Genomic DNA, 22,132 nt, shown 5'->3' with positions numbered 1-22,132 from the left:
TACCTTTTAAAAATTGTCTTTTCTATTTTAATATGTTAAAGAGTTTAAAATTGTCTTTTCTTATTTAACATACTAAAAAGTAAAAACCTTATTTTTATATCATTTTATTTTGTGAATAGTTACAAAAAGTGATTACTGAAAATGTATATAAAGTGTAATATATTTTTGTAAAAAACAGATATATAAATTTTTCAATAAAAGTTTGTTTTACTCGTACCTTGTTTGCAATGCCTTCCATAAAATAATATTTGCTGTTTGTATTGATCATCCCATTTCTCTTTCAAAATTTTATATATATATATTTTTTTTACAAAATTTTTATTTATTTATAACAATCATCTGGGCCAGGACCGTATAATAATTTTACAAGATTTAACAATAAAAATAATTATAACTACGATAACTATAGATATAATAATAAAGATAATTACAAATATAATGAAAATAATTATAGATATTATAGACATCAGAACGAATCGAGATACATACCTAGATATAATAATAATCAGAACAATAATCAGTCATACAAGAACAGATATGACGTAAATAGAATGGATGATGATGACAAGGCAAATGATGCTTACAAAGTTACGATATACCTTAACGATATACCGGTAGACATGCAGATCAACACCGGGTCACGATTTTCGATATTGCCGATTAATATTGCTAGAAAGATAGGAATCAAAGTCTTGAATAAATCGGATACGAAATTGACTGGCTATGATGGGAGAAGAAAAGAGGTGCTAGGAATCGTTAAAATAAAAGTGAGATGAAGACAAAACTCAAAATGATGCGTATGTAGTCCAAAATGACAAAATTGCAATTCTGGGAAGGACATGGATAAAAGTTTTTGGGAACATACTTAATAAAATTGTAAATATAATCGAGGAAAATAGAGAAGTAAATAGTAAAAATTATGAAGGTACATATTACAATAAAAAGCATGAAAATTATAATTATAAATATCATAATAATAAAAACTTGAATAAAATTGAATTGTGTAAAGTAAATGCTAAAAAAGAAATTAATTCTTATAAATTAGAAGAAATAAATCATTTGATAACAATTGAAGAAATAATAGTTATTAAAAACAATAATGAAATAAAAATTGAAGAAAATAATAAAATAAAAATTTTTATAATTAATAAAAAATTGGAAAAAACTTTGGAAAAGATAATTAAAACAAAGGTGATTAAATATCGTGATGTTGAAAGAGAGATTAGGAGTACTATATGGAGATCGTATGTTGAAAATGGAAGGAGAAAGAGAAATTTTGTTACAAAGAACAAGTTAAAGAGAAATTATGATACAAAAAAGTGTTTAAATTGAAAAATAAAAGAGTAAAATTTAAAAATAAAAATAATTAAGTAATAAATAAAAAATAAAAAATTATAATATAAAATGAAACAATACAAATATTCCATTATTCTATATTCCAAATTATGATTCTTATTCTTATGAATGATTCTGATAAATTATTTATTCCATTATTTCAATTATTCCAAAATTATTTTGATCATAATATATATTTAAAAACATTGATCAAAATGATAAAAAATAACGAGATGAACAAGCTAATGTGAGGATGATGTTCAAGCGAATGATTAGATGATAAGGATAACAGGCTAAGAACAAATCAATGAAAAAGATATGACTCAGGCTAAACATGATACGAACAAAATATCAAATGAAAATTCTACTACAAACAAATGAAAAAATTTTAGAGGAGGAAGTGAACAAGGTTCAAGTTCAACAAAAAAAGAAAATTCAAAGTCAAGTTCAATATTCAAAAATTAAAGTCAAGTTCAAAAGCGAGAATATGACCTACGACATAGAAAATGATTGTTATAAATAAATAAAATTTTGTAAAAAATATTTATATAAAATTTTAAAAGCTAAATAGAAAGTTCAAATGCAAACAACGGATCAACAAACGATGTTGGACGAGCGATGATACAAGGCACAAACTAATTTAAGCCAGACCGACAAATGAATAATGGAGCTATGAAGGAGATGACAAATGGAGGAAGAGTCACTTAGAAAAAGGGGGAGATGTTGAATATGACTAATTTATATGTCATATTATATTTATATTTTTTGAAGGTTTTTATATTATATGATATTCAAAATACCTTTTAAAAATTGTCTTTTCTATTTTAATATGTTAAAGAGTTTAAAATTGTCTTTTCTTATTTAACATACTAAAAACCTTATTTTTATATCATTTTATTTTGTGAATAGTTACAAAAACTGATTACTGAAAATGTATATAAAGTGTAATATATTTTTGTAAAAAAAGTGATATATAAATTTTTCAATAAAAGTTTGTTTTACTCGTAACTTGTTTGCAATGCCTTCCATAAAATAATAATACGAGTAAAACAAACTTTTATTGAAAAATTTATATATCTCTTTTTTACAAAAATATATTACACTTTATATACATTTTTAGTAATCAGTTTTTGTAACTATTCACAAAATAAAATGATATAAAAATAAGGTTTTTAGTATGTTAAATAAGAAAAGACAATTTTAAACTCTTTAACATATTAAAATAGAAAAGACAATTTTTAAAAGGTATTTTGAATATCATATAATATAAAAACCTTCAAAAAATATAAATATAATATGACATGTAAATTAGTCATATTCAACATTAAAATCGCCTCGAGAGTCGACTTGAGTCGGGTCTTTATTTCGACTAGAAACTAGGCTAGAGTGTAAGCTAAATCGACTCGGCTTAGCGGTTTAACAACATTAAATTGGATTAAAATTATTGATTTCATATTTAAAATTATTACATATAGCACTACAAAATCGAAATGATACAAATCATATTAAACCTTTAATAAAATTGATTGTAAAATCAAATAGAATTTAAATAAATAAATTAAAAGAATGATAAAATTTTTAAAACTATTAAATCTCATTAATTTAGAACTTTAACTTAAATATAGAAAATTATTTCTCGTTGAATTTGCATCAACAATTTACTAAGGATATCAATAAAAACTGTCTACAAATTATTGTATCTCATATTTGCCCTAAGCCTATTTTAAATTTACTAAACGTTCTTTCACATTCAATTGCAAAATATATTAATAAAAAATAATCGAGATTATTATAATCAGTTGTGTGCAGATTTTGGGAAAAAAGTTTAAAATATCGTAAATTACATACTTAATGACCTTATTATTTTCCCATTTTTAAACTCTAACGAAGAGCATCTTTTGACAATATATTGTGTGTCATTTAACGTAATCCTTATTTTCATTATTTTTAAAGGAAAATCCATGATTAAAATTTTTATTTTCAAATTTTATAAAAATTTTGGTGTTGTGATCTGATCTTGTGTTGCATAATTGTCCAAAAACTATTCTAATTAGGCTTAGCCTAAAAATCAGCTGAGCTAATTAGGCATTGGCTAAGGATTTCGGATAATTATCCGTAGGCATTACACAATTTTTCTTTATATTTATTAAAAATTATTTTATTTATATTTATAATATAACCCTGAGGGTGATTAGCAGAAATCCTTATCCGATGTATAATTTTTTTTTAATTAGTTTTGGCTATTTTTATCTATAAACAAGGCTGAGGTTAAACAACTTTTACTAGAAAATTTTTTTTATTATTCAAGGATTGGATATTTTATCTCCATCCATTTCTTCTAGAGATCATAAGATCAACTCATTTCATGCAATGTCTATATCATATCTCTCAAAGCATCTACTTGGATTTTTTATTCATTTTTATTATATTCGTTTTAAATATTGCCTTTACTTTTATTAATGGAAAAATATTTTATTTTTCTTTCGGTTAACAAATATTTTAATGATTTTGAATTAATTAATATTTCAATAACTAATTAAATTTTTTTTAAATTAAACATATGCATCAAGGAATGGGCAAACAACAGATATGCGTTTTTTAAATCATTTCAAAAAAATTAATGATAATTGGTGTTATATGAAAGAAAGTACGATTTTAAGGCTTCATACATTTTAAGAAATGACATATGAAAATAAAAATTGATCATATTTTTATGATAATAAGTTGTTTATAATCAAGCTCAATGAATTCAGAAAGGTACATTATAGGGATACATAAAAAAAGAGGACAAATTAAAGTAAAATAAAAATAGGTACAGTACAACTTTTTGGGGATTTATCGTTATTTCTAAAAAATTTTACCCATTTCATTTTGGAGTATTCTGGAGAATAGAAAAAAATAGGGGGTATAACAATCTCCCCAAACAAGATATCAAGAACTTTTCCTTATCTTTCTTTTGGAAACTATTGTCGAACTTTTATTGACATCATATATGTTTGTAAAATTCATCATAAATTTTTGTAAAAATCACAAATTACGATAGTTCAAATTTTACTAAAATTATTTGTCTCACATACATTTTCCAAATTTGAAATCAAAAATTTGTAAGAGTTAAATATTTCAAAATATTTTTAGTATATAGATGGACGATTTAAGATCTATTTTAGGATAAATTTATATATCCAAGTGTCTTAAATTTTAAAATGGGATGATTGGTCAACTTCCCCAGTCTTTTCTTTTCCACTACCAATCCCCTAAAAAGTTTCAAATGGTATACCACTTATTTCTAATACCAAGATTTTAACTAAATTCAAGTTAAAAAAAAATAATAAAAAATAATAGCAATATTAAATTAATTTATACTAAACACTAGGGCTTTTGAGCTTTTTTCTAAATCAAAAACATTTTATTAGGCACAAAACAAAGTTCTTAAAATTTTTCAAATTTTTAATTATCTTGGGGATTAAAGAATGAGAGTGACAACTTATTACTACACCCAAACTTACTATTGGGCTCAAAACATAAATATATAATTTTTAATATTTCTAAATTCTAACGCAAGGAATTATAAAAAATAATGTCAATGGGAATCTCTCTATGAAATTAAAGGTTTCAAAAAAAATTTCTAGTATCAAAAACTTTTAACTAGTCTCACAACAAAGTTTTTAAAAATATTCATATTTTAACCTTCCTCGTGGAATTAAATGGAATAGCAGTGTGGATTTACTATATGTACCTTGCTCAAAACATAAATATATAATTTTGTTTTTACATTTTACACAGGGGTTAAAAATATTAGCACTATAAATTAATTTGTGAACTATGTTTTAGAACATCTTTATAATAACAAAAACATTTAACTAGGCTTAAAATAAATTTAAAAAAAAATTAAATAATTTATTTTTTCTCGTGATAATTTATTTTTTCTCGTGGGGTAAAATATAATGGCAGTGCCAATTTATTATTAGAGTCAAAGGTTTTTGAACATTTTTTACTATCAAAAACTTTTAACTAAACTTAAAACATAATTTTAAAAAATTTTCGTGAGTGCCAATTTATTACTAGACCCAAAAGTTTTGAACATCTATTTACTATAAAATACTTAAGTAGGCTTAAAACAAAATTTAAGATTTCATAAATATTTTTCATCGTTTGGTAAAATATAATGGCAATGCCAATTTATTACTAGACCCAAAAGTTTTAGAACCTCTTTCTATTATCAAAAACTTTTAACTAAAAATTTAAAGCAAATTTTTAATAAATTTTCGTAATTTTTTTTCCTCGTGGACTAAAATATAATAACAGTGCTAATTTATTACTAAACACAAAAATTTTTGAACACCTTTTTTAGTATCAGACACTTTAAACTAAGTTTAAAACAAAATTTTTTAAAAAATTAATAACTTAGTTCCTCGTGGAGTAGAATATAGTGAAAGTGCCAATTCACAAAGGTTTTAAACAATCTTTCAAATATCATAAACATTTAACTAGGTTTATAACAACGTCTTAAAAAAAATTCACAATTTTATTTTCTTCATGGGTTAAAATATAACAGCAGTGCCGATTTATTACAAGATCCAAAGATTTAAGAACATCTTTCTAGTATCAAAAACTATTAACTAGGCTTAAGTAAATTTTTAAAAAATTTTCAGAATTTATCTTTGTGGAGTAAAACATTATGGCAAAGAAAATTTATTACTAGATCCAAAGGTTTTAGAACATCTTCCTAATATCATAAACATTTAATTAGGTTTAAAACAAGGTCTTAAAAAAAATATAAATTTTTTCCTCGTGGAGTAAAATATAACAGCAATGCCAATTTACTACAAAACCCAAAGGTTTAAGAACATCTTTCTAATATCAAAAACTTTTAACTAGTCTTAAGATAAATTTTTACAAAATTTTCACAATTTATTTTTTTCTTGTGGAGTGAAATAAAATATAATGACGGTGCAAATTTATTACTAAACCTAAAGGTTTTAAAACATCCTATTAATATCATAAACATTTAACTAGGTTTAAAACAACGTCTTAAAAATAATTCGCAATCGTGGAATAAAGTATAACAGCAGTGCCAATTTTTTACAAGACCCAAAGGTTTAAGAACATATTTCTAGTAATCAAAAATTTTAACTAGGCTTAAGATAAATTTTTTAAAAATTTTCACATTTATATTTTCCTCGTGGAGTAATATATAATGGCAGTGCCTTTTTATTACTAGAACCAAAGATTTCTGAACATCTTTCTGATATCAAAAACAAGGAACCCGGATTAAAATAAACTAATTTAATTTTCTATATATTCAACAAATTGACCCAGCAAGCCAACCAAGCAAGTCAACCCAGCAGGCAGACCCAGCAAGCCAACCCACCCAGCAGGCCTATCCAAGCCAACCCAACAAGTCGACCCAGCAGGCAGATCCAACAAGTCGACCCAGCAGGCCGATCCAGCAAGTCGACCCAGGCCGACCCAGTAAGCCAACCCGGGTCGGCTCAACTGACCCAATGGGTCGGGCTGGGTCATGGTCGATTTTTCGACCCTGACTCAGGGTTGGGCTAATTTTACGACTTCGACTCGGGGTCTTGGTCGAAAAAAACCAACCATTTAACAACACTAGAGTGGCCTAATATGCGTTTTTGTTGCGTTGACCCCGATTACATCAATTTATCAAGTTCCATTTCAATTGGTTTTCGTAATGAAAGAGGTACTCTATATGCTGAGTATGATTCTGGCCTTGCTGCATCTCTAAGATGTATGCTAACTTCAAAATCATTAACTGGTCCTGGCTTATTATCAAAAATACTAACAAATTCTGTAGTCATGGCAGATTTGTTTATCAATTGTCATAATATCTTTACTATTGTAACTTGAGGTGGGGTAGACATATTAAATATCAGCATCCATGGTAGTCAAATAGTGATATGTCATTTGACCGGGTAACCACAATTGGTAAAGATCGGCCTATGATTTCAAGTTGTACCCTTACAATAGTTTCACCAATAATGTCAGCTATTGATTGTTTTAAACTGACAATGGTTTTGTTGGTCCAAGTTTTGTTCTGCCAATTTCATCTCAATATTGTCTTCCAATTACCAACACCTCTGCACCCTTATTACAATCAAATTCAATCAATACTCCGTTTACCCTGAAGGATATCTTATCACTGTTTTTATTAATTTGGGAGATGTTGTTGACAAATGTAACAGGTTACCCTGATTCAAAACATTGTAATTAGGTGTGAGTTCTTCCACATTGCAGATATTGTTCTTATATATATCATTATTGTTTAATTTACTATTATCGCTATATTTAAAATTATTATTATTATTGTTGTTGTGATATGTAAAATTTGATTTGCATTTATTTAAAATCTTGTGTATATAAATTTGAATATTTACGGAAAATAGTATTATTTATATAAAGTTGAATATTTAGAGTATATGTAAAATTTGAATATTTACGGACTATTTATATAAAGTTGAATATTTAGAGTATATGTAAAATTTGAATATGTATACTGTTAACAATAGGACGAGTATATGTAAATAATGATACCATATAACAGGGGCGTCGCTAGGAGAGGGCGCGCAGGGGCTCAAGCCCCCTGAAAAATTTGAACAGCCCCCTGATGCGTCTACATGAGCGGGAGGGGTGGGAACAGTTTGCATCCTATTTTTTGAGGGGGGTAGGCTGCTTTAATGTGGGTAAGATAAATTTTTGGGGGGGGTTATCTATTAAATTTTGAGATGAAATAGGACAAAATTTATTGCAGTAAAAATTAATACTTTTATCATAGAATTATTATAATACAATTCATCGACCAAATCTATATAGCAAACAATCATACACATTGTTTTCCAAATAAAACTTTCTGCTATCCTAAAAGGTTTAGATATTTCAGCAAGCTCATAATGCCATAATTATTAATTCATTGTATTTATTATCTAAAATATAAATTCTTTATATTCACAAAGTATCGATAGTTGGTAGTAGAGATAGATTAATTTAAGTTATCCTTTATAAATTCTCTGAAAAGAGTATCAATAAATTAAAAAGGTAAAAAGAATAATAGTAAAGGTTTTTGGAGGGGGCTTGCATCCAGTGAAAATCCTATCATGTAGACGCTGGCCCCCTGAAGCAAAAATTTTTTTTAATGACTCTTTAATAACCCCTTGAACTAAAAATAAATTTTTTTAATTGCTCCCTAAAAAAAATTTTTATAATTAATTTTATTATTTAAAAATTAATAAGATTATCTAAATTTTTATTATATGAATACTATTTTAATTATTAGATTATATTAATACATATAAATTATATTTTCACTATGTCAACTTGAGATCAAATTCTGTGTTAAAATATATCAATATAACTCACTAAATATTAATTTAGCATTAACCAATGACATTAATACTAGAGACTGCCGATCGTAATGCTAAAATCAAATTTGAAGTGGCAAAAATTGAATTGAGTAGCAGCCATTCTGTGTTTGGAGCTTTTAGGAAAGAAACGTATGATAATTTCATAAATTTCAGATTTATTTTTATAATGTATTATATTTATAATCTTATGAAAAAAACCAGGTATGCTGATAATATTTTTTTTCATCTATCCATCCCAAATGGCGAAGATTTTCCGGTTCATCTTTTGGAAGAATATAACCTAACAAATGAAATGAAATTTTGATGTCTATGGATTCAAATATTCTTAACTCACTCCTTATCATGAATATAACTATTCAAGACTAAAAAATAGATAAGATATATATATCTTTATATTATTAATATTAAATTACAATTACAATATCGGAAAGGGTAAGTTTCACTCATTTAGTTAAGCTACAACTGGGTACAAGGTTTGTTGGTATCCTTGAAAAAAAAATCGGCATAATTTTATGAAGGGTGGGCCTTCATAAAATTCACGTTCGCTCATTTTGGGCAGGTCTATGACCAACGTGCTAGATAAGATAAGATAAGATAAGATAAGATAAGAAGATTTATAATCTTATATGTTTTACGATGAATAAAAAACATTTTTAGAGCATTTATGGTTATACTGTTTTGATTATTGCCTAATGTAATCAAAAATTAAAATTAGATTTTAGACAAAAATTTAACAGAACTATACTGTCGTATTTGTAAATACGTACATTTTATTTTTTTTGTTTACGCGAAATGCCAATCAACCGATTAAAATAAGGTTGATTGGATAGAAAAATTAGATGTAATATATTATATGTGGATTTATTGTTATTATTATTTTTTTTATGAAATTAATTTTTTTTTTTTTATGAAATTAATTTCTTTTTATATTAAAATGACGAATTTATTTTATTTTGATTTAATTTAATTATTAATAAAGAGATCATTGGTGAGTTATATTTTTGTCTGCTTTGTGATTTTTGTAGTTTCGAGAGTTTGTTTGAGTTGTTTCTGTTTTTTCTCTTAGTTTGTGTTTGGGATTTTTTTTTAGTGTGTAAGTTTAGATTTCGAATAAAGTCTTATTATTTTTTAGTGGTGTCTTGTGACGCTGATAGTTTCCTAGGAGTTATTCGGTTTAGAAGGTAAAACAAAAAATTTTTAATTATATAATTTTTTTAAGAATTTTTGACTGCGCATTTGTACTAACCATTATACGATTCTGATAGAGAAGTTTTTATTTAAGGTGCTGTATTAATATTTTCTACAAATATATAAATTTTTGTAATTGATTATTAGTATTAATTAAAAAATTTATGAGCAAATGGTTTATTTTTTTAGGCCTAGTGGGGAGCATAGTTTTGGGGATAAGGTTCTCTTTTATAAGGATTTGGGTTATAAAGTTATGTATAAGAACTTTAATGAATTGGATTTAGGTAAACAGTTGATTACTGTGGGAATATTATTAATGATGTATTTATTGATTATTGGTAAAAAGGGGTACTGCGGTACTGGCAGGCATGTATTGCAATTGGAAGAAGGACACTGCGGTGTCAGATGTTTATAAAAAGAAAATGGAGGAAACGTATTTTAATTTAATATCGGATATTTATGGGAAGAAAATAGCAGACTTGGAAGGTAATCTAAAAGATGTTTTAGAGGAAATCAAGGCTGGAAATGTTGGGGAGAGGTCAGATAGGATCCTCCTGGAAATGAAAGAAATGAAAGAAGCCATCAATGCGTTGATGAAGGAGAGCAAAGGTCCGGTTAAGAGCCAGGTGAGTGATAGAAATATGAATAAGAAATTTAATGATTACGAGGAAAATAAAAGATTTGTGGAAATGATCATTTGCCATCGTTGCGGATGGCGAGGACACAAAAGGGATACCTGCGTAGTCCCAGAGAAAAGGTTTAAAGATGGATTTCCGTTAAAGAGACCTGAAATAGGAAATGCTAATGTAAAAATGGTTAGTTTAAATGGGGCCAGATTATGTTTTAAATGTAAAAGGCCGGGACATGTAGCTGTGGACTGCATGGAAGTATCACGAAATTCGTGTTGACTATATGATTGCAAGGTGAATCATATAGGAGTCGGGGCTCCGAGAGTTCGGAAAAATTTGTATAATAAAACATTTAATAGTATTAGTCGAAATGAGGGAAATGATAGAATTAAAATAAGAAGTCATTCTCGTAATTTCTCTGAGAGGAAGGTTAGTCGATTTAGGTGGGAACAATATCCGAGGAATGTTGTTCGTTATTCTTTTAGAAGGGATGTTAAGAATTTTATTTGGGAAAGATGTCCCACAAATCTTGTTAAAAGAAATGTAATTGTCAGTAATAAAAATTTAAATTCCGAGTTGAATTTAAGGGGCAATGAGAATGCCAATGAAATTATTATTTTAGATAAAATAAACGCTGATTCTCCGATTAAAACATATGATATTTTAATGACGGAAAAATTAGATGGACCATGTTTGTGTCCGAGGGTTAGTTTGAGGATTGATCATAGGAATATAAAAATGCTATTTGACACCGGGGCTAGTATTTCTCTAATGTCGCAGGAGAATTTTTATAAGTATTGGCCTGGGGGCAAACTGGAAAAAGAGGCTATGTGTGTCAGACAGTTTGATGGATCGGAAGTCGCTGTGTTGGGAAAGGCCAAATTGGGGGTTAATCTTAATGATACTATATTTTTCCTTGATTTATGGGTAGTAAAGGAAAATGTTGAGACTGTTATGGGGTGGGATTGGATTACCAAGCTTGGTCCTCCCAATAATTATTGGAATATTTTTGATACTAGTGATAATGTAATAATGGATGTTGGAGAGAGTAAAAATTTGTACTGATAAAAAAATTTGTGAAATTTCGGAGGAGATGATGGAGAAATCGAGTAAGTTGGATCATGATGATGAGGGAAATGAGAAGCAAATTGTGGCCGGGGGAAAAGAGGATTGGAATAAGGTTAATCAAGCTATTCCTATTCTAGTAAGGCAGTATGGCATTATTTTTGATGAAAAATTAAGTTGTTTAAATGATTATCAAGTTGATGTTCAACTGAGGGAGGGTTTTTCACCGATCTTTTTGGCTTGTCGGCGAGTTCCGTTCGAATGGAGGAAGGAGATCGATGAGGAATTAGATAGATGGGTGAAGGACGGCATTATTATTCCTGTGGGATATAGCGATTGGGCAACTCCGTTAGTGCCTGTTAAAAAGGCAAATGGTAAATTGAGACTTTGTGCGGATTTCAGAGTCACGGTAAATCGATGGGTGGTGGAGGTTAAATATCCATTGCCTAGGATTGAAGAGATTTTGGCTCAGTTGAAGGGTGCAAAATATTTTTCCAAGGTGGATTTTTCGTCGGCGTATTTGCAGTTACCTTTGAGAAAGGAGATCCGTAAATTATTGACGATAACGACTCCAAAGGGGTTGTTTGCGTTTTGTAGATTACCATTTGGGTTGAGTGTATCTGCTCCCATTTTTCAACGGACCATGGCGTCAGTTTTTCAAGGATTGGAAGGAGTATTTTACTATATGGATGATGTGTTAATCACTGGAGTGACGCCGGAGCAGCATAATCAACGTTTGGAGGAAGTGTTTAGGAGAATTCGTGATAAAGGCTTGAGAGCTAGTAAGGAGAAAAGTGGTCTGGGGGTAATGGAGGTTGAATATTTGGGTCATCGGATTAATGGAATTGAAGTGAAACCTTTGGATAAAAATTTGAAGAATATATCGAACATGAAACAGCCTGACACTAAGGCTGAGTTGCAGTCTTTTTTGGGTATGGTCAATTATTACCATAGGTTCGTGGAAGATTTTGCAAAGGTGGCGGCGCCGTTATACGATTTATTGAAAAAAGGAATTCATTATGAGTGGAAGGATGTACAGCAGATTGCTTTTGAAATTTTAAAGGAAAAAATTGGAAAAGAGCCAGTTTTGGTGTGTTTTGATAATGACTTGGAAATTGTTTTGGCGGTAGATGCCTCAAATAAAGGAGTTGGTGGTGCGTTATTACAGGTAATAGAGGGCTTGGAGAGACCTGTATTGTTTTTCTCGCGTGTTTTTCGTGAGGTGGAAACCACATATTCTGTGATTGAACAGGAGGCCCTGGCTGTTATTTTCGGGTTGACAAAATGTCGTGAATATTTGATTGGTAAAAAATTTGTAATTTTTACTGATCACAAACCGTTAATTCACTTATTTCGGAAAAACAATCGGGAGTTAATGATGTCTCCCCGGTTACTACGTTGGTTGTTGTTGGTGGGCAGCTTTAATGTGGAGATCCGATATCGTTGCGGTAAAGAGAATTGTTTGCCTGATAGTTTGTCCCGATTAGGATTAAGTGAAGAAAATGATGAAGGGAACAAGGATAAGGTTCGAAACAGTGAAAAAGCCCTGGTTTGTTCGCTTTCGCATATGCTCAAAGGGGGTCCTACCAATTGGGAGGATCTTAAGTTGAGTACATTGAGAGATATAGAAATGACTAGGATAAAGTTATGTGTAATTGCGAAAAAGACTTGGGAGGAGGATTGTAAAGTTTTTAAAAAGGTGAAGGAGGAATTGTCTGTGATAGATGATTGTTTAATGAGGGGTAATCGTGCTGTGATTCCGTTCAAATTAAGGGGTAAATTTTTAAATTTGTTATATGCTGGACATCAAGGTCAAGGGAAAATGAAATCGTGGGCCCGTGAATATGTTTGGTGGCCGGGTATGGGAAAAGATATTGAAAATATCACAAGGACATGTGAACCGTGTAATTCGTGTGCGGCGATGCCCCGAAAGGAGGTGGGTCAGATATGGCCTAGGTCGAGAAAACCGTGGGAACGCTTACATGTTGATTTTTTCGATTTAGACAAAAGGTCGTATTTTTTAGTAGTGGATTCGTATTCGAAATGGATAGAGTACGAGGAGGTACATGGATATACCACGAAAATTGTGGTAAGGAAATTGAGGGCATTAATGGCCAGGTTTGGATTGCCGGATACCATTGTATCTGATGGAGGACCTGCCTTTGTTAGCGAAAATTTCAAGCAGTTTTGTAAAGAGTCTAGGATTCGACACATTTTGACCCCGCCCTATCATCCCAGCTCAAATGGTCAAGCTGAGAGGATGGTAGCAATTGTTAAGAATTGGATAAGAAAGGCCGGCAATCAGGGGAATGGGGTGTATTTGGCCCAGTTGTATTACCTCAATTCTAGGAATAGAGAGGGAGTGACACCTGCTGAATTGTTTTTGGGTCGGAGGACTAGGGTTCCCCTAGATTTTCTAAGGGCCGAGAGTCACGAGAAGGGAGTTTTGGAGGACCGAAAGATTAGGTTTGAAGTTGGAGAAAAAGTATGTACTCGTTTGTTTGACGGGAAGGGCAAGAAATGGGCCAGGGGCATTGTTGGGGTAAACAGAGGTTCAAAGTTGAATTTGATTCAATTAGAAATGGGCGGCACAGTGATGCGCCACAATGATCATATAATACCGCGGAAGTAAATCTGAGGTACCTCATATGATAATATAAATATGAAAATATATGTATAAATAAAATTAAGGTGCATCCCGAAGGATTAGACTCGTTTCCGAGCAAATATATAATGTGTAAATGAAGGTTTGGGTAACATATTGTATGTGGGAATGGGAAGTTAAAGGATCAAATAGGAGAGGGGCTCATCTTAAAGTGGTAAATATATATATTTATGCAAAGTTAAAGCATGAAGGAGTAAAATGTACGTGAACGGTCGGTAACCTTTTTTGTTTAAGTTTATGTATTATTATATGATGGTATTAGAATTTATTGATAGATGTTTATGTAAAAAAGTGAAATTGAATAAGGAGGTTATCTCGGTAATATTACGGGAAATTGAAGTATATGTATGTATATGTAATGTTAAGTTAAACTGGTTTAATGTTCCGGCTGTCGGTAATAAACAAGGAAAAAAGATTGAAATTGTGGTAATATATGTATTGTAAATGAATAAAAGTGTAAAAAATAAAAGGAATAGAAAAGTTGTAATTCATTTTGTGAATACATTTTTGTTCATAGCCTTATAGGATAAATCACGGTTGTTGAACATTGGTATTGGTACTGGGAAAATATTTTTTTTAAAATAAAAAAAGATATAATTAATTAAAAGTTTTTGTTTGAGTTTTTTTTTTCCTTTCCCCCCCTTTTCTCTTGTTTATAATTTAATGGTCTGTGTATGTGTGGAATACCGTAAAAGGAAATAGGAAAAGTTTAAAACGTGTTTATGTTTTGGAACGCAATCATGGATTGATTTTGTTTTTGTGTATGAAGTGAATTTTTTTTTAAGGAAAATTAAATTATAAAAGTGTTTAGTTAATTTAAATTATTTTTTATTTTTTTTTTCAATTAAATTCCCCGAAATATTAAATTATACTTCTTTTATTAAATTGAAATTTTTGTTGGTAAAGTCAATTTTTTTTTTACAAGAAATCATTACTACCATTTTCTGTAAACTAAAATAAAGAAAAGGTCAACGCATATCCTGAACCAGTAAATTATATATTTTTTTTTTTATTAAATTGAAGTTTTTGTTGTTATAAAGTTTTTTTTTCAAAAAAATTAAGTCATTACTACTAATTTCTGAAAACCAAAATAAAGAAAAGGTCCAGTTTGAACCAGATATTCACAAATATTTTATCACCCTCGAGAAATGGAAACAATCTCACGACTTGTGGACCTTGGAGATTTCTATCTCCAGGACACATTAATCAAGAGGCACGATGGTATGACCCTGGGAGAAGGACGCCAGAAGGAAAATCAGCCACCGACGTATGGGATTAGACGGAAAAAATGTTATAATTGTCAGGGAGAGGGTCATCTTAGACATCAATGCACGCAACTACCCAGGGATCGTGTACCTATGGGGGTGTTATCGGAGAATCCGCGGGTAAAACCATATGAGGAAAAAAAAGATATATAACGAGATGAATGTGGAGCAGCCGACAACTTCTGTTCTTATGGGACCGGCCATACCTGCTGATAGGCGTCCTCCGAAAAGACCAAGTTATAATGATGGAGTGCCACAATTAGGGGATTCTCGCGGACATCGAGAGGTAGATATGTTGCGGAGAGCTATGGCTACTATAGCTACTGAGGTTCTACCGACGACTAGTGCAGGGAATTTTTGGAGCAGTCCCATGTCGGCTTAGGGTGAGGAATATTCATTTAACATGAAGGTGAGCATGAACATTTTTTTTTAATACATGTAAAAAAAATTTTTTTTTGTTTATCGACATGCCCTGATCCCATAAAGGGGTGGCATGTCGTATTTGTAAATACGTACATTTTATATTTTTTTGTTTACGCGAAATGCCAATCAACCGATTAAAATAAGGTTGATTGGATAGAAAAATTAGAGGTAATATATTATATGTGGATTTATTGTTATTATTATTTTTTTTATGAAATTAATTTTTTTTTTTTTATGAAATTAATTTCTTTTTATATTAAAATGACGAATTTATTTTATTTTGATTTAATTTAATTATTAATAAAGAGATCATTGGTGAGTTATATTTTTGTCTGCTTTGTGATTTTTGTAGTTTCGAGAGTTTGTTTGAGTTGTTTCTGTTTTTTCTCTTAGTTTGTGTTTAGGATTTTTTTTTAGTGTGTAAGTTTAGATTTCGAATAAAGTCTTAATTTTTTTTATATACTTTTTCAAGGGCATACATCAAGTATTATATAAATATGTTATTTAACTTAAATATTTATAGGTCAAGGAAAAATTATGGTGATTATTTGTAAGAAAAAACTACACTTTATACCATATAATTTTGGTTATAATAATACATTTATTTTATAGGAGTAAATATAACATATATATATTATTTGTATTTATTATTGTAAAAATTTATAAGATTATTTTATTTTTCACAGTATACATACTCATTATTGATTTTTGTACTTTAGTGAATTAAATTTAAATAAATATGTTTAGAAATGGATAGTTATAATTATTAAGGAATAACATAATTCAAAGCAATAATAAAATAAGACTTATAAATTATAAAATATAACCTCTTTTTATTTGCTAAAAAAATAAATACAAAAGAAATTATATCAAAATTTTTTTTTATATAATTCAAAATATTTACCAATAAAATCATATATATTCAATTTTGTTTTTGGAGTAATTTCTAAAATTCCAAATCACATGTTAAATATTTTCATAGCAAATCTGACATAATAATTTTTACAAGAAAGAATAGGTTATTAATATAAGCTGCATCTTTAGATTTAATTCTGAATATTTAATTTGAGATAATATACTTATGAAATTTTGCTTCCTGAACAATATTTTTGGTTAGAGCCATATGCACTACAATATATTAACATTTTCTTAAAATATATTAAATTTTATAATAAATTTCAAATCATAATATATCTTTCCTCACTTTGATTTTTGTTATTGAATATATAAATATAAAATATTAAATTAATTCTTATAAAAAATATTCATTCTAACTTGATAAGTCTAAATATATTTGAAAAATCTTAAAGATATTCATGAAGTATTAAAGAAAACAATAATTCCTTACTTCTCTGGAAATGACAAAATTTTAAACTATATTCTTATTAGTATAGAGATTTTCTTTTATATTGATTAGTGTTAGTCTATATAAAATATTAATATTCATTAAGTAATAAACTCCAAATGTTAATAAAGAGCAGGAATATTTTATTATATTCTCATCAATAGGTATATATTCTAACTTGCTTAGTCTAATAATATTCATTATGTATTAAACACAGGGTCGGGCAAATTTTCAGAAAATTGTATTCGGATACAGATACTTTATAAAATTTTATATTTAAGATAATAGATACTTTAGAAAAATTTCAATAAGATACAAGATACTTGTATTTTTTTTTAAAAAAAGTATCTAAGATACAAGATACTTTTTTAAAAAATTTTAAATAGTCAAAATCAAAATGTATAAAGCTTTATTTTCTTATCTATAATATAAATTTATAAAAAAAAATTTAAAATAAATTGTAGAAAATAACAAATTTATTATAAAAGATAATGCGATATTCCATTTAATAATTATATAATTAGTAAATAATAATAAATCAGCATCATAAATCAGCATTATTTTTTAATATTATTTCAAATGATTTATCGTTCAATCTTTGACGATTTGGTCTATTAACCATATTAGCAAAGCTAAATAATCTTTCAACGGGGGCTGAGGAGGGTAATATTGTGTTATATTTAATAAATATTTCTTTTATATATTTATAACTATTTAACATATTTATACTCCGCCTGTCATCTTTCATATAATTTAGGACCTCTATTTCATTATCATTTATTGAATTATTAGAATTGGATATGGTACTTTTAAGGCAAAAGTATAATCATCATCTTCATCAATTGAAGATTTTGTTGAAGTATTAATTTCAATATTATTTTTAAAAACAATTAAAACTTTATGTAATAACAAATCCTGAAAGTATTTTTTTTCTTTTCACCAACAATCCAACGATTTTAAAAATAGGGATGAGAAATAGTTGCCAAAAATGCACTTTTAAAATTGTTATCAAAATCATATATATTTTTAAATCTTTTATTTAAATAAATTTCTATGGCAACAGCTAATGGTTTGCAAAATTGTAGATTGGTTTGAATTAAATTTGTAATTTTTTTTAACGACATTTAAAATTGGAGCTGATTCTCCATAATAGCAGTTGATTTCACTCTGTATTTTGTCAATCGCTAATTTAGGAAATTCTAATTTTTGACATAATTTAGGAAGTACGCCTCTAAATTTTAATAAACTTTGAAGACTATCATACAAACTATTCCATCTAGTGCAACAAGGTGTAACTAATTGTTTTCCTAAAACTGCTTTGATAAGTTCTGCAGTTTTGGGCCTATTATTTGCATTCCATAGCTTAGTACATTTAGCTATTGCAGGATGATGAATTTTAGAAATGTTAGGAGAATCCTTAATAGCTCTCTCGACATCTGTTGTGGCAATTAGACTTATCGTATGGCACAAACAACGAATGTGTTGAGGCAATGTTATTGAGGCTTCTTTAGACCCTTAAATAAACAAATAAATAATTTTATTTGAATAAAATTTTTTATCATAATAAATTTTAAAGAAGTATTAAATAATACTTTCAATGATTTCGAATTCTATACATTCATCATCATTGATGTCAAAGTCATTCTCTACAGCTTCCGTAGAATATCCAAACTCCTTGAAAGCTTTCTTAAAGTTAGAGCCGTTATCTGTAACAGTTGATATAACTTTTTCCTCAATACCAAAGTCACGATGAATTTCTTTATTATGATCATCTTGAAGTACTTCAAAAAATTTACCATTAAGTATGCTTAGTTTAAATTTATTGTTATAATTTTCGGTTGAAGATTCATCTGAAGACGAAGATAAACATATTATTCTATTTTCTTCTTCCATAATTTTAAAATAGACAGATATAAAACGATTCAAATATGGTAGTTCTAATTAGCAAATTGCTATATGACGACCAACGTCATGTATCAAAAATTATCTTAAAATATCTAAATTTTGATTAAATTTTTCATATAAATCTTAAACAATATCATTTTAAATTTTAATACTATTTAAATTAACCAATATAAATTTTTTTTAAAGTATCTGTATCTATTTGAATACAAAGTTGGTTAAGATACAAATACTTTTAAATAATATGTATCTTAGATACTGAATACAAGATACTTTCCAAAATTTTAAAAAAGATACAAGATACAAAAGTATCTTGTATTTTAGATACAAATATCCGCGATACTGCCCAACCCTGATTAAACATCACCTTTACTTTCTCTGTAAATGTTAATAAAGACCAGAAAATATTTAAATAACTATAAATTACTTGCTCTAAAAATGTTTTTTTATTCATCTAGTAAAAAAATATGATTATAAATATAATGTGTAATAAAAATAAATCTGAAATTTATGAAATTATCATACGTTCCTTTCTTAAAAGCTCCAAACACAAAATGGCCGCTACTCAATTCAATTTTTGCCCCTCCAAATACATTAATCGGCATTCTATAGTATTAAAGGCCGACCCAGCAAGTCGACCAAGCAGGCCGACCCAGTATGCCAACCCGGGTAGGCTCAACAGGCCCAATGGGTCGGGCTGGGTCGTGGTCGATTTTTCGACCCTGGCTCTGGGTTGGGCCAATTTTTACGACTTCTACAGGGGTCGTGGTCGAAAAAAATCAACCATTTAACAACATTAGTCATTGTGAATCTACTTTTATTATTTAAATTATTATATAATCATAATTAAATTAATATAATCATTTATTAATTGAAAATTAACAAATTTAATTGTAATTAGTCAACATCGCTAATCAACTATATTATTGATTTTTAAATTTAATTATCATGTCTCTTTCTAAAATTATTTTCAAGGTCCAAATCCAAATAAATATAAGAGATTTATTTATAAAAAGTGTATACATATAGTTTATAATCCTCTATTATATATAATTATTTATAAAATATTAGGTAAAATGTCACTTTTGCAGACGTATTTGACAGTTATATAATATATTACAGTTAATATTTTTAAAATTTTACTAATCAATGCTTTTGATTAGTATTGTTAATTAGTCGAGTTTTTTCGACTACGACTAATAGTCGTAGTCATGAAAATCGACTAATAGTCGTAGTCATGGAAATCGACTAATAGTCGTAGTCATGGAAATCGACTAAAAACTTACTAATTTAGTCGACTAAAACGACTAATTATTCGACTAATTTAGTTGATTAAAACGACTAATATAGTCGACTAAAACGACTAATATAGTCGACTAAAACGACTAATTTAGTCGACTAAAACGACTAATATAGTCGACTAAAACGACTAATATAGTCGACTAAAAAGACTAATATAGTCGACTAAAACAACTAATTTAGTCGTTTTAGTCGAATAATTAGTCGTTTTAGTCGACTAATTTAGTGGACTAAGTTGATCTATTTAGTCAGCATATAGGTAAAAATATATATTGTAAACATATTAAGTTAAAATTTATGTGAAGATTTACCATAGAGTGACAATTGTCATAATCGTTATTTTTTAACTTTTTTGAATTTTTTTAAAGTAAATAGGTAAAAATATATATTGTAAAGATGTTAAAATAAAATTTCAGTGAAGATGTACCATAGAAAAGTGACAATTGTCATAATCGTTATTTTTTAACTTTTTTGAATTTTTTTAAAGTAAATAGGTAAAAATATATATTGTAAAGATGTTTAAAAAAAATTTCAGTGAAGATGTACCATAGAAAAGTGACAATTGTCATATTCGCTATTTTTTAACTTTTTTAAATTTTTTTAAAGTAAATAGGTAAAAATATATATTCTAAAGATGTTAAAATAAAATTTCAGTGAAGATGTACTATAGAAAAGTGACAATTGTCATAATCGTTATTTTTTTAACTTTTTTGAATTTTTTAAAGTAAATAGGTAAAAATATATATTGTAAAGATGTTAAAATAAAATTTCAGTGAAGATATACCATAAAAAAGTGATTGTCATAATCGTTATTTTTTAACTTTTTTGAATTTTTTTAAAGTAAATAGGTAAAAATATATATTGTATAAAGATGTTAAAATAAAATTTCAGTGAAGTTGTACCATAGAAAAGTGACAATTGTCATAATCGTTATTTTTTAACTTTTTTTAAAGTAAATAGGTAAAAATATATATTGTAAAGATGTTAAAATAAAATTTCAATGAAGATATACCATAGAAAAGTGACAATTGTCATAATCGTTATTTTTTAACTTTTTTTAAAGTAAATAGGTAAAAATATATATTGTAAAGATGTTAAAATAAAATTTCAGTGAAGATGTACCATAGAAAAGTGTCAATTGTCATAATCGTTATTTTTTAACTTTTTTGAATTTTTTTAAAGTAAATAGGTAAAAATATAAATGGTAAAGATGTTAAAATAAAATTTCAGTGAAGATGTACCATAGAAAAGTGACAATTGTCATAATCGTTATTTTTGAACTTTTTTGAATTTTTCAAAGCAAATAGGTAAAAATATATATTGTAAACATGTTAAGTTAAAATTTTAGTGAAGATACCACAGAAAAGTCACAATTGTCATAATCGTTATTTTTTAAACTTTTTGAATTTTTTTAAAGTAAATAGGTAAGAATATATATTGTAAAGATGTTAAAATAAAATTTCAGTGAAGATGTACCATAGAAAAGTGACAATTGTCATAATCGTTATTTTTTTAACTTTTTTGAATTTTTTTTAAAGTAACTAGGTAAAAATATATATTGTAAAAAAGTTAAAATATTTCAGTGAAGATGTACCATTGAAGAGTGACAATTGTCATAATCGTTATTTTTTAAC

The sequence above is a fragment of the Gordionus sp. m RMFG-2023 genome, chromosome 1 (genome assembly GCF_954871325.1).
Source record: "Gordionus sp. m RMFG-2023 chromosome 1, tfGorSpeb1-WG-v2, whole genome shotgun sequence".
NCBI lineage: Eukaryota > Metazoa > Nematomorpha > Gordioida > Chordodea > Parachordodidae > Gordionus > Gordionus sp. m RMFG-2023.
The sequence above is the reverse complement of the archived record's forward strand: the minus strand, read 5'-3'. Positions refer to the sequence as shown.